Here is a 12,771-nt window from a genome sequence, read left to right on the forward strand (position 1 = left end):
ATCTCAAGGAACCTGCTCTGGTTTCTCTTCATTGTGTTTTCCTTGGCATCTTTCCATGCCTTTGAATAATCTGCTCTGACAACTCCCATACTGGCTTCCTTTAAAGTTTTCCTCTAATAAGTCTCAAATCCCTCACACAGTCTCTCTGGTACCGTATCTGGCAATAGAATCAATATGGGGTTCCTTGCTGCAATGTGCCAGCAGAAAAGGGGAGAAATGTGCTTCCGATTATTTCTAGGGTTTCCTGTCTTGTTTTCCAGGTCTGTATTTTGTCAAATTACAGGTAACCTCATCAGTAGCCAGAAAAAAACTGTCAATTTGGGTTTCTCATTTTTCCCAGTCCTAAATTAAGTTCCCCACATTCCCACATCAGTTTGCAAATTCATTTTAAAAGCTCCTCATGAAAATTCATCAGTATTTTCCCTAATATTGTGTGTGTGTGTGTGTGTGTGTGTGTGTGTGTTTTCCAGTAAAGAGGAGAAAAACTCATATGCTTAACAGCACAGAAATAACCAACACACAAGAGGGGTGAAATCCCTACAAACTAAGAAATTTTTGTGTGCTATTTTACATTTGTGTGTGTGTTACTTTCACTCATACTTAAATTTGTATGCACTCTTTCTCCTAACATATGCATTTTTACACATGTCTGGGGGTAGGAGAACTGCATTGTAAAAGTCAAAGAAGTTTGACTTTTGAAGGATAGCTGTGTTTTGGTTCACGTTTACATATTGTTTCAGAAACTAAATTTCTCTTCCATCTTTTCAGGATGCATACTACCAGAAGAAGGGCTTTCCCCTGCCCTCCTGGCAACCCCTGATACTTATGCTTCTCTTCCTTATTCGAAGTCAGGAAGAGTCTGGTGCTATGAGGGGGGAAATTCAGACAAGTGTTATTGATAGAGGGGGATGAGGAGAAAACAAATCAATTCACAAAGCTTTTAGTGACTGCTATTGCTTGAACACCATGCTCAAACTTAGAAAGTTTTGAGAAAAACTATCCTATCCTATACCATCAGGAATCACCAGCATGGTGTCCATGGAGGCAAGAGTGTCTGCCAGTACCTTCTATGGTATCTGAGAAAGGCCTCAATAACTATCCACTGTGCAGGAAAGACTATTTTCTCTTCCTGCAAACAATCATGCTCTGCCACATTGAACATGTGCCCTCAAATGCGCCCACATTCATAGGATGCCAGGATCAGACACCCACCTTTTCTTCTCTTCTGAACAGATGAGAGGTGAAAGCAACTTTTCTCCATGAGTGAACACAGTAGTGGCACCTTTTTCTATTGATTTGGGAAGGGGTGTGATGTGCTGCACGCTTGCAGCTTTTTGTGGTCCTCTGCTCTTTTAGAAGTGGCTGCCATTTTGTATCACGGCACATGACAGCCATTTTGTGACTGGTCCCACTGGCCCCAAATGGTTGGCGGTCCCTGTTCTATTATGACTAATGACAGGAGGCGGGAAAAGTCAGCTATTTTAACTATACAGCTACTCCTGCAAGGGAATCCTGTGCTTTCAACTGTAATTTGTATCTTAGTTCCTCAACTGAGGGTATTGACTCTCTCAGTAAAACCATGTTAGTATGCTCAAGGAACCTTGCTGCGTATTTTGAATGTTTGCTTGCCTATGTCTGTTAACCTTTGAGTCCATGAACTTTTGACTTGCTACCTCACAGGAAGGCCTGCTGTCAAAACATCTGCTGAGGTCCACCTCCGAGGGCCTTCTGGCAGTTCCCTCACCACGAGGAGTGAAGTTACAGGGAACCAGGCAGAGGGCCTTCTTGGCAGTGGCACCCTCCCTGTGGAACGCCCTCCCATCAGATGTCAAGAAGATAAAGAACTACACAACTTTTAGAAGACATCTGAAGGCAGCCCTGTATCGGGAAGTTTTTAGTGTTTGATGTTTTATTATGTTTTTATATGTGCTAGAAGCTGCCCAGAGTGGCTGGGAAAACCCAGCCAGATGGGCAGGGTATAATAATAATAATAATAATAATAATAATAATAATAATAATAGTTCAATCCCCATACACAGATTACTACACTCATAATTCCTTTAAATGGCTGACAACCCTGATAATTTGAGAACTTTGGATTCTAAACTAATACTCAGGAATGATGCAGTTGGCCAGTGCTTATACTGACTTCATTTATTTATTTTTAAGTATCAGGTTTCTTTACTGACTTGCCAGAATACAATACTGTGAAAATCGTAGCAAGAAATCAATTCCTTATTTATTTATTTATTTATTTATCCTGCTGTATCATGTTTTTAAACTTTGCATTTCAGGATTGAACAGCAACCCTTGGGACTAAAAAAAGGTGTTCTAAAAGAGATATATCTTGGAAGAACTGCTCATTACTGAATTAAAGGGTACTTTGTTGAGTACATGTATCTCTTGACAGTCTGGGCCACGAAGGAACTCAGAAAATCAATTTATGGTATCAGATTACGGTACCTGCAGCATAATCCTGTCTCTGGGTTTATGGTCACTAGGCAGGGTAGGAACACAAATAACTTCTGCTTTGTTAACAGAATTGACGCTGCAGTGGCACAGTAAAGATATACTGACTTTGCACCACAAATGCCAGGAGAAAATCTGGGTGAGGATGTGAGTGTTGCAGGAGTGCAATGGAGCGAAGTGCAGGTTTTGTGCTTGGCTCTCACCCTGACACTGGCAGAATATTAGACCTGCTAAAGAGGTAACATAACATAACATAACACTCCACTAAAGTTAATGTGGAAGCCCAGGCTGGAGGGATAACAGTACGGCACATAGTTCTGAGAATTCCCCCCCACCCCAGCAAGAGTAGTAGTAGTAGTAGTAGTAGTAGTAGTAGTAATTTGTTATTTATACCCCGCCCATCTGGCTGGGTTTCCCCAGCCACTCTGGGCAGCTTCCAGCAAAATATTAAAAATACATTAAAACATCAGTCATTAAAAGCTTCCCTAAACAGGGCCATAGCTGTCAACGTTTCCCTTTTTTTAAGGGAAATTCCCTTATTCCGAATAGGATTCCTCACAAGAAAAGGGAAAAGTTGACAGCTATGAACAGGGCTGCCTTCAGATGTCAGATAGTTGTTTATTCCTTTGACATCTGATGGGAGGGCGTAGCGCAGGGCGGGCACCACTACCAAGAAGGCCCTCTGCCTGGTTCCCTGTAGCTTTGCTTCTCACAGTGAGGGAACCGCCAGAAGGCCCTCGGTGCTGGACCTCAGTGTCTGGGTTGAACGATGGGGGTGGAGACGCTCCTTCAGGTATACTGGGCTGGAGAGCAGGAGAGATGCTAGCATCATTTCTTGGCATCCTTAGGCATCTGCCAGGACCCTGACGGCGACCACTGGCATTGATAATTGCCCCACCCTGTGCACCTTGACAGATGGCTGGCAACAATGAACCATTTAAATCTTCCCACAATGCCTTGGGATAGTATGATTCCTGTGCATTTTAATGGCAGCCCATCCTGGAACATACTGGGGCATTATGGGAAAATTTAAATAGTGGTCTCCACTCGGTGGGGGAGGGGTTATAGGAGGGGTCCATGGAGTGCACTAGGACTCAAGTATCAAGTCTGGCTAGGAGAAGCCACAGCAATGCGGTCTTCCAATGCAATGAACATTTTAAAAGACACAAGGAAAATCTAGCAATTTAAGAGAGAAGTTAAGAACAGATCTTTTTTTTCCAGGCAGCCTGCTACCAAAGCCAACTTTATTTTTATTTTACTTAATCAGTAAAAATCATAGCATTTAGAAGGAGTTTAGCCCCTTTTTATTGTGGGAGCACCTTTAGCTTTTCGAAATGGACTTCTGAGAGATTAAATCATACTTGCATTGCTTTAAGAAGGAAATGGAATGAGATTTCCCACTGAGAAATGTTAATGCTTGCTAATGCTAGTAGAGTTCATTGCCATCCAACCTTTAAGCCATAATTTGGTGTCTTGGCCCCTTTTTTCCTCTTGGCCAAGAGCTTTTTTCTCTAAATACTGACACTGCTTTTGGCTATTACAACAGAGACCCCAATAACTAAATGAACTAATTACTAACTCCAAACCTCGACTCATTTTTCATCTGAAGAACTGGTTTTTGTGGCGCGCACACACTACTTGAGCAGTACAGGAAAGTTGAAACACTTATTGTTCATAAATATTACATTTTTTAAAAAAAACCAAGTATCTTTTTATTGCTCCCCTGTCCTCCAAACATTATTAAAAAATAATATTTTGCAACATCTTAATGATTTGTACTTGATATACAATTTCCCTCTTGACGCCAGAGCACTTCAGGAACTTATGCGATCATGACGTGTGGAAAATTTAAGTGAGGCTCCTAATTACAATTTCCTGGCAAAAACATGCAAAAAATTATGTATGCATGGTCAGACAACCCTACTTTCTTGATAGAGAGAACAAAGGACATATCTACTACCTTTACTTCATCCTGAATCAGGCCACCTACCCGCAGATAAACATTTTTTACAGAGCTTCTGGAAGGAATCTTGCCCAGCCTGCACACTGAGATCCTTTTAATTCAAGGATGGAGAAGGACCACATTCACTCATAGACAACCACTGGGGGGGGGCAGTATTCCAGAGATGAGTGGCACCAGAGGTAAAAGTGTGTAGGGCAATGGAAGTGAGAAGCCTGGGTATGTAGTCCTCTCTTCAACTACCTGCAGTAATGAGGATCAGAGTGTTGTGCAGGTGATGGCAAACGCTCCAACATTTCTCCAATGAAAATAGGGACATCCTAGTCATTAATAATAATAATACCCCGTCCATCTGATTGGGTGGCCACTCTGGGCAGCTTCCAACATATATAGTGATATAAGAAAAAAACCCTGCTCCTGTTCCCTTATGGGGTAGCCAAGAGCCCATATAGAGTCCTTTTGTAGGTTCTCTATCGGTAGGAGAAAATAATGGAGAACAGCCAGAGAATATTGAGAAGCAAAGCAGCTAGTAAGCCTGATCTTTATTAACTGTTGTAACAGGGTGCTCCCCCACACACAGGAGAGAGGAGGAGGACCCAGAATAAAGGTGTGCCTGCCCTTATATAGACATTTTAAATTGTCCGCCCTGGAGTCCAAGACCACCCCCATAAATATCATACATACATCACAGAAGGGGTGTAGCCCATGACCACCCCCCAGATTCATCATACCTACATCACAGAAAAGGTGGTCTACAACAGAAATCTGAGTGTGTTGTTTATCTCCTGTCTGGCAAGTTACCTGATTGCATTATCTGGGTTTTGGCCACTCTTTTGTTATTATAACTACTTAATTCCTGGATCTAGGTTACAGGTCACAGGCTTACACCCTGTTCATATCTTGAATGTGCCCTTAGGACAGGATTTGTGAGGAAAGAGACAATGGGGAAGTTTCCCACTTTGACCTTGCAGAGAAATATTTGAGGTCAATTTGTTCAGGACCTTTTTTGGGGGTTTTAGACCGGTGGTTTATATATACAGTTATGAACATTTTTTAAAATATGACCTTCAAATTCTTATAACAACTGAAACATAACAAAACATTAAACATTAAAAACTTCCCTATACAGGGCTGCCTTCAAATGTCTTCTAAAGGTTGTAGAGTTACTTATCTCCTTGGTTCAGGGTCGCATAGCTCCATATCCTCCAACGTTTCTCTGATGAAAATAGGGACGTCCTAAGAAAAAGCGGGACATTCCAGGATCAAATCTGAAACCAAGATTGCTTCTGTAGATCTGAGACTGTCCCCAGAAAATTGGGTGTGGGTGTGTCTGTGGTGGGTCTAGAGCAGTGGTTCCCAATTAGCTAAATACTGCTAGACCCCCTACTTTTGACATTTTGGTATCTCTATGGTTATTTTTGCTACATGGTTTCACGAACCTTCTGGGGCCAGGGACCACCAGTTGGGAACCACTGGAGTAGAGGAAATGGGTAGAAAGAGCCAGGGCCACAGATTCAGAAGCAGATTTAAAATAATTTGCTGTAATCTGCTTTAGACTGTTTTTAATGCTGTATATTATATTGCTGTAACCCATTCTGGGACCTTCTGGTGAAAGGTAGGTAGTAACAATAACAAAAGGATGACCAGTGGGTGAAAACTGATAAGTGGCACAGAAGGTTCTGTAGCTTCTCTTGTTTCAACACAGGTACTGTATTAGAAAGACAAGCACCACCTCCAGGTTGATAGATGGCAGTCCTAGGTGTGTATAAAAGACCCAGATTTTAAAGAGCCAGGGGCTGGAAAGAAGCAATTTGTATGTTAATAAAAGAATTGCACTTCTTTCTGAGAGTGCAATTGCTCATTGTCATGGCTATCTTGCATGATAAAATTAGCTCTTTAGGTTCTGTGAAAACACAGAGTGACCTTCATTTCACTCCCTTTCTTGGAATGCAGGTTGCATTAAATACTCTTGACAGAAGTTTCCTAAAGGATGCAGAGGAAGATAAAACAGGTGGTGGTTTGTGAAACCAAAAGGACATAAGAACTGGCCATATTTGTGTTTACATAGGCTGTTGTAGCCTGGCTGTTCCATATCCCAGTTTAGAAACCTGTTAGGTTAAACGTTCCTGGTTTTAATTCCACTAAGAAAGCAGCTTCAGCCATTGATAAAATAACAACGACTCTTAATAAGAACCTCTACTTTGTTGAGATGTCAGGCCAGTTCAAATTACCTAAGAACATCTCTGGCAGCATATCCTCTCAAACTCAGCAAAGGCCCCAAAACAGATGAACAGGAATGAATTCCTAAGACTCAACATGGCTGTGGGAAATTTTAGTATAGCCCTATTGGCCTTTGTTAATGACTTTAAGAGGAGACATGGGAGGAATTCCTGCATTCCCAAAACTATCAGGTGTTATGAGAATTACCTAAATTAAGTCTAGATGAATCCTGTAAAAATATTCTCTCTCTCTCTCTCTCTCTTTCTTTTTCTCTCTCTTTCACCTTTTAGCATTAAGCCCTCCCAAGGCAGTTAAAAAAATTAAAACAGAATTAAATAATGAAATACATTAACACACCAGCACAACACAGCTTTAACCCAAGGAAGAGTGAAACAAGAATCTATTTAGGCATATGGCCAATGCAGATTGGGCCATGCATACTCTCTAGAGAAAGAATTCCATATGTGTGAGGCTACCACCAAAAAGGCGCTGTCTATGGTACTTGTTTAATAATGATGAACCTTATCAGAAAGGCAGAAAGGAAAGCTTAAGAATAGGATGGGTTTGCATCAGTGCAGGAAGGCCTTTAAGCAACTGATAGCTTAGCCTTAGAACTTCAAATGTTATAATCAGCACTTGAAAGTGATCTCATAAATGAATAGGCAAGCAGTGCAACTAGCAACAATGCCTCCTACAAGCATTCTAGCAGGTGCATTCTGTACCAATTGATGTTGCTGCACTCATATGTAGACATAACAACAACGTGTAGAGTTGATGTAAGATCTGCTTTTTTCAGATAGGGCCACAACCCAAGCGGGAAACAGACAGTCATACACCTCCATAGATAACACTGAATCCAGAAGAAGACTCCCAGACTCTATGCTTAGCTTTTTAGGCAAACCTCTACCCCGTTCAAAACCACTTGCAAACTTCATACATCATATATTGTGCAATGCACCACAACACTTACTTTCACTGAGCCACCAAGATGGGGGAGCCTTTTTAATTAAGAAAATAAACAATATTAATAATTCATACATAGTTATTATATAAATATTTCATCCTTTCTGTATGCAATAACAAATAATGACTAATGTGCTTTCCCCTTCCCCAACAACTCTGAAGTGGCAGGGGGAAAGAGGATGAGACACCCCCCCAACACACACATATTATTAAAAAGGAAGCTGTGCTGAGAATCCACTTCTCTAATACGTGGCATTAAGCATTCTCAATGGCTCTAAATGAGATGAGCTTTGTTTTGTCTTTCCCATGGGCAACATTCAGAGCACTGTAATATGTTAACAATCGTGCATCTTAAAAAGGCACTGGTTGTTCAGAGACTCTCTTATAGAACTGTGATGTTAAAATTTTGCCTTGGATGATCTAGTTGGATGGTCCAAAGGTCAGCTGTGTGTTTTGTTTTGTTTTAATGTTGCTGGTCTTAAAACTTAACGATGTATATTCCTAATGTCAACGTATTTCTGTTAGAATGATTAAGCACCAGCAAGGAGAACCTTACACAGTTTGGAAGGGGAGCATTATGGGGTATAATGTTTAAGCATGAGGAAAGAGGCCACTGTCACCTTGAGAGCAGAACAGGCCTGTTTCACAAAAGTGTACATATCTTTTTTTTGCATTCCACTAACACTATACTATTATACTTGCTAGACAATATTTCAACTGTGTTTTCCCTGGACACACCCTGGACTGGTGTGATTCCTGTTGTAAAATGTCATTTTAAGATGAGAAACATGTCACCATTAACTGTTTTGTTTAGATTATATTTTAGGCAAAGCAGGGCATTAAATTTTAGTCCCATACTTTTCTGCTCCCTTTTTCTATTCTGTTTTGACCTTCAGTGTCCTTACAACAGCACAGTTACTCTTGTTCCCAGCTTTTGTGTGAATTTTTGCCACAGTCTTGTTGAGATTCCTTTTCCCTGACAGCAGCTGCATAGCTTTCCAATATTCCATGACAGACTCTTTCCCACCAACAGCTAGAATATTCATGAGAATTCCACAGAAGTCATTCAATGTTGGGCTTCACAAGTAATAGGAGATAATCAAACCACTTTGTAAATTAATATGTAGGATGTGTCTGCAGAATTTATATAAATATATGCAAATGTCTTTGTTAAACTGCATTTCAGTGCAAACAAATTTGCCTTTCTGTTACTCGGAATGAAATAGGATTTACTTTAGAATTTCTTTGAGCAGTGTGAGACTGAAGTTACTGAACATTGTAATGGTATCTACACTAGGTACTCAGACCTATTCAGTTGCTAAAGCTTCTTTCAAGACATGAGGAACTTAGGAGTTGTTACACCTGAAGTTATCAACATTTTCTCAAAGTTACAATTTTGGTCCCTTGATTAAAGCTAAGCCCACTTATGTTACCACAGTGAACATTTCTATGCCTTCAAAATACATGGTAGCACCTTCAGATGATAACCCTGCCTTCTGATTCCATGAGTTAAATGTCTATGTGTGTTATACCACACTTCAACAGAGCAAGGGAGATTGGACGGGTACACCATTTCATGACCCTGCAAGTCCAGAGCATCTGTAATTTTAAGAGCTTAGATATAAGAAGGAATCTGGACATCCTTTGCTTGTTCAAGTCCTGTATCAGGCAGTTGGCTGTCCAAGGACTTAGGAGAAATAAAAAACTTAGATGGGGCTAGGGCAGTGAGTATTCTGATAGATCAGTCACTGGAAGAGCCCTGTGTAACACACACAAACACGAGAGAGAGAGAGAGAGAGAGAGAGAAACATCCTATAATTATACCTATAAGGTTTTCCAGGACATGATAAGCTCTGTAATCATGGCATATTAAAAAGATCAGCACAATCAGCTCTCTAATAGAGGTACCCAAACATAGGAGAAGGTAACAGCAAAATCATTTCCCAAGCTTTCCTAGTTACAGATGGTAGATGATAGTCTTTGTTGCCATGTTGAGAATCTTCACATAGATGTTGTGGATTAGGGAATGAAAATGTTGCCTTGTTAAAAAGACTTATGGGAAATAACACCCCTCCCCAGGTTTAATGTCATTGCTAATGACAAAAGGGAAAGATAGGGGTGTAATTATATATTGGTTAATCATCTTGAGTGCAGTTAGTGAATACCCCAAATCAACAATGCTTTTGGATTTTTTCTTTTTTTAGATAGAGTTTTGAAATAATGCTACTGTTAGGTCTGCAGCTCTAGGATTAATGGAGACAAATGTGTTTCATTTGGCATAGCTTGGAGAGATGCCCACATGTAATGAGCCACACATTTCCCATTATTGCAATGCACTGACTTGCATTTTTTAAAACAAACCTGTAGACTCTGAAGTTTATTGCTCCTCTTTCTTATTTTAAAACCCCTTGGAGGCCGACTATCTCATTAGTCCTATAAACCCAAAATTCAATCAGATGAAGTTTAATCGATAGGGCAAAACAAGGTGTGTATCTGGCAGAAAGGACAACTCGTGTCCTCAAGCAGCTCTGAGGCTTAATAAAAAGGAAAAAAAGTCATATGTTGCCATTAGCCTACATTAGGCTTCACCTACCCAATAACCTGCATATTTGGATGTGAATTATAGCTTCCAGGAAATACCTTTTTACAAAGACTAGTGCAGAATTGCTAAATGAGAAAGGTCAGTTTGTTCAAGTGGCATGACTTTAAAATTCTGGTTGATTATAGTGGAGCAGATTAACAACTGCATTGGAGTTACAAAGTTTTACTCTAATTCCCTGATATAAATCTGGTTTTTGTAGGTCAGCCTTCCCCAATTTGATGCTCTCCAGGTATTTTGGACTACAACTCCCAACAGTCCCAGGCATGGCTAATGGTTAGGGTTGAAGGAGTTGTAACTAAAACATCTGAAGGACACTAGGTTGAGGAAGTCTGAAATAGGTTATTCGACAAACCTGACACTTAGGAAGACGAACTCCTGATGATGATACAACTGAAGCCAGGAGAAAGCTTGCCACTGACAATATTATTACAGAGCAGGCCTCAGCCCTGAAAAGTTTACACTTCAGATAGACCAAGATGTTTGACGTTATGTGTGAAAGGAGACAGGGAGAAGAAATCACAGGAGATGAGATTCTATATCATATCTCTATCATTCTGCGTGAATGCTATTGGCTGTCAGTTGAGTATTTGTAACATAAAATGGTTGCTTCAGTTGCATAGACTCCACAGGTTTTATCCAATTAAGTTCTACACAGAGTAGACCCATTGAAATACATGGACCTTATTAATGGACATGATGAACTTTCGATGGGTCTGCTTTGAAGAAGAAGAGAAGAGTTTGGATTTGATATCCCGCCTTTCACTCCCTTTAAGGAGTCTCAAAGCAGCTAACATTCTCCTTTCCCTTCCTCCCCCACAACAAACACTCTGTGAGGTGAGTGGGGCTGAGAGACTTCAGAGAAGTGTGACTGGCCCAAGGTCACCCAGCAGCTGCATGTGGAGGAGCAGGGAAGCGAACCCGGTTACCCAGATTACGAAACTACCGCTCTTAACCACTACACCACACGGGCTCTCCAGTGTGACTAGTGTTGGATACAATCTAGTAAGTCTATTCCAGCAGCCCACTGAGGACAGCCTTGCTAATAGAAGTACAGAATGTACCCAGCAAAACATTTGTACTTCTGTAAGAAAACCCTGCTCACACAATGCACTTCAGTACATCTACATGTGGGTAACATGCAATTTAAAGTTGTTTTTTCCTCACTTTGTTGCCCACATATTGGGGGGAATCTGAATTAAATGAGGGCAAAGTGTGGGCTGCCACTTGAATGAGGACATTTTGTGGAAAATGTGAAAAACATGCACGCAGGTGATGCCTCATATCCACTTTGAACTGTCGTGTGTACGCAGCCTCAGTACCAGTAGTTGGGGAACAATGGTGGGAGGGAGCTATTGTCTTCATGTTTAGTTTCTAGCCCTATAGACATCTGGTTGACCACTCTGGGAAAGAAGAAAATATAAGCCTGTGACTTGATCCAGCACAGCTCTCTTATACTGATCATTTATGAAACTGTGGACCCATAGGAATTGTGTGTTTACTTGGAAGCCCCACTGCATTCAATGTGGGTAAGGGTTAAACTATATTAAAGGCATGTTTGAATCCCATGCTTGAGAGCCCCCACAGTATTTTCTTTACCAAAAAAAAGCAGTTGCATTGCCCCCTTATCTGACTGCAACCACAATATAGTAGGGGGTGGGAGTTCATATTTTCCCCTTGCTATTTTCCTACTGAAACTCATATCCAAGGCTACCATTTGTGCGTGCAGCCACTTGGGAGGCAAATAGCAGCATGTGAGACAATTCAGTAGAAAAATGGATTGGGGGTAAGGGTCAATACCCATGCAAACTAGACCAGATTGAGGTGCCCATAGCTACTTTTTAAAAATACAGAAATAGATGTGGAGATCCTAAACCTAAGATTCTAACACAAATTAACATGTAGCTCGATGCTTTTTAGCAGGTAAAGATGGCACTACTAATCATGTCTGCATCCTGTCTCATATTAATATTCTTGTATGATTCAGTTGAGTTCTTTACATTAATGTTTTTAAATAGTGGGTCAGATTTTGTTAAAACATTCAGTGTGCTTTTTGGTTATATTACAGCCAAATCAGAAGTTGTACCAACTTCTGATTTATTAAGGCATTGTGCCACTTTCCTTTTGCCCACTAAATTGAAAGTTCACAAGACAGGGTTCCAATCATTTTAAAACAGAAGACAATTGTTTAATTAGTGGAATATTCGGTACTTAATTACAGTAGACAATTAAAGCCAATTAAATTTTGGCAGCCTCTTCACATAAGCATAAATGGGTCTTTCTGTGATAGATTATGACATGGGAACCCAAGATACAAAATGAAAATACTTCATACATCAGCACTTTGTAATTTGGCAATGAAGTATGACCGCAAAGTTACTAGCCATTGTGAACTGTCTGCCTTAAAACAATGTTTTACTCTTTTCACATATTCTATTTTTTTAAAAAAGTATAGCATATGCATGTATATAGCTATACTTGGAATGAACTTTGGCTGGAATGAAAATTAAGTTGTTCAATAAGTTAAATGTTTCAAATCAGGCTAAGAACTCTGACTGAA

The sequence above is a fragment of the Podarcis vaucheri genome (assembly GCF_965113315.1).
Source record: "Podarcis vaucheri genome assembly, chromosome: 8".
In the NCBI taxonomy this organism is placed as follows: domain Eukaryota; kingdom Metazoa; phylum Chordata; class Lepidosauria; order Squamata; family Lacertidae; genus Podarcis; species Podarcis vaucheri.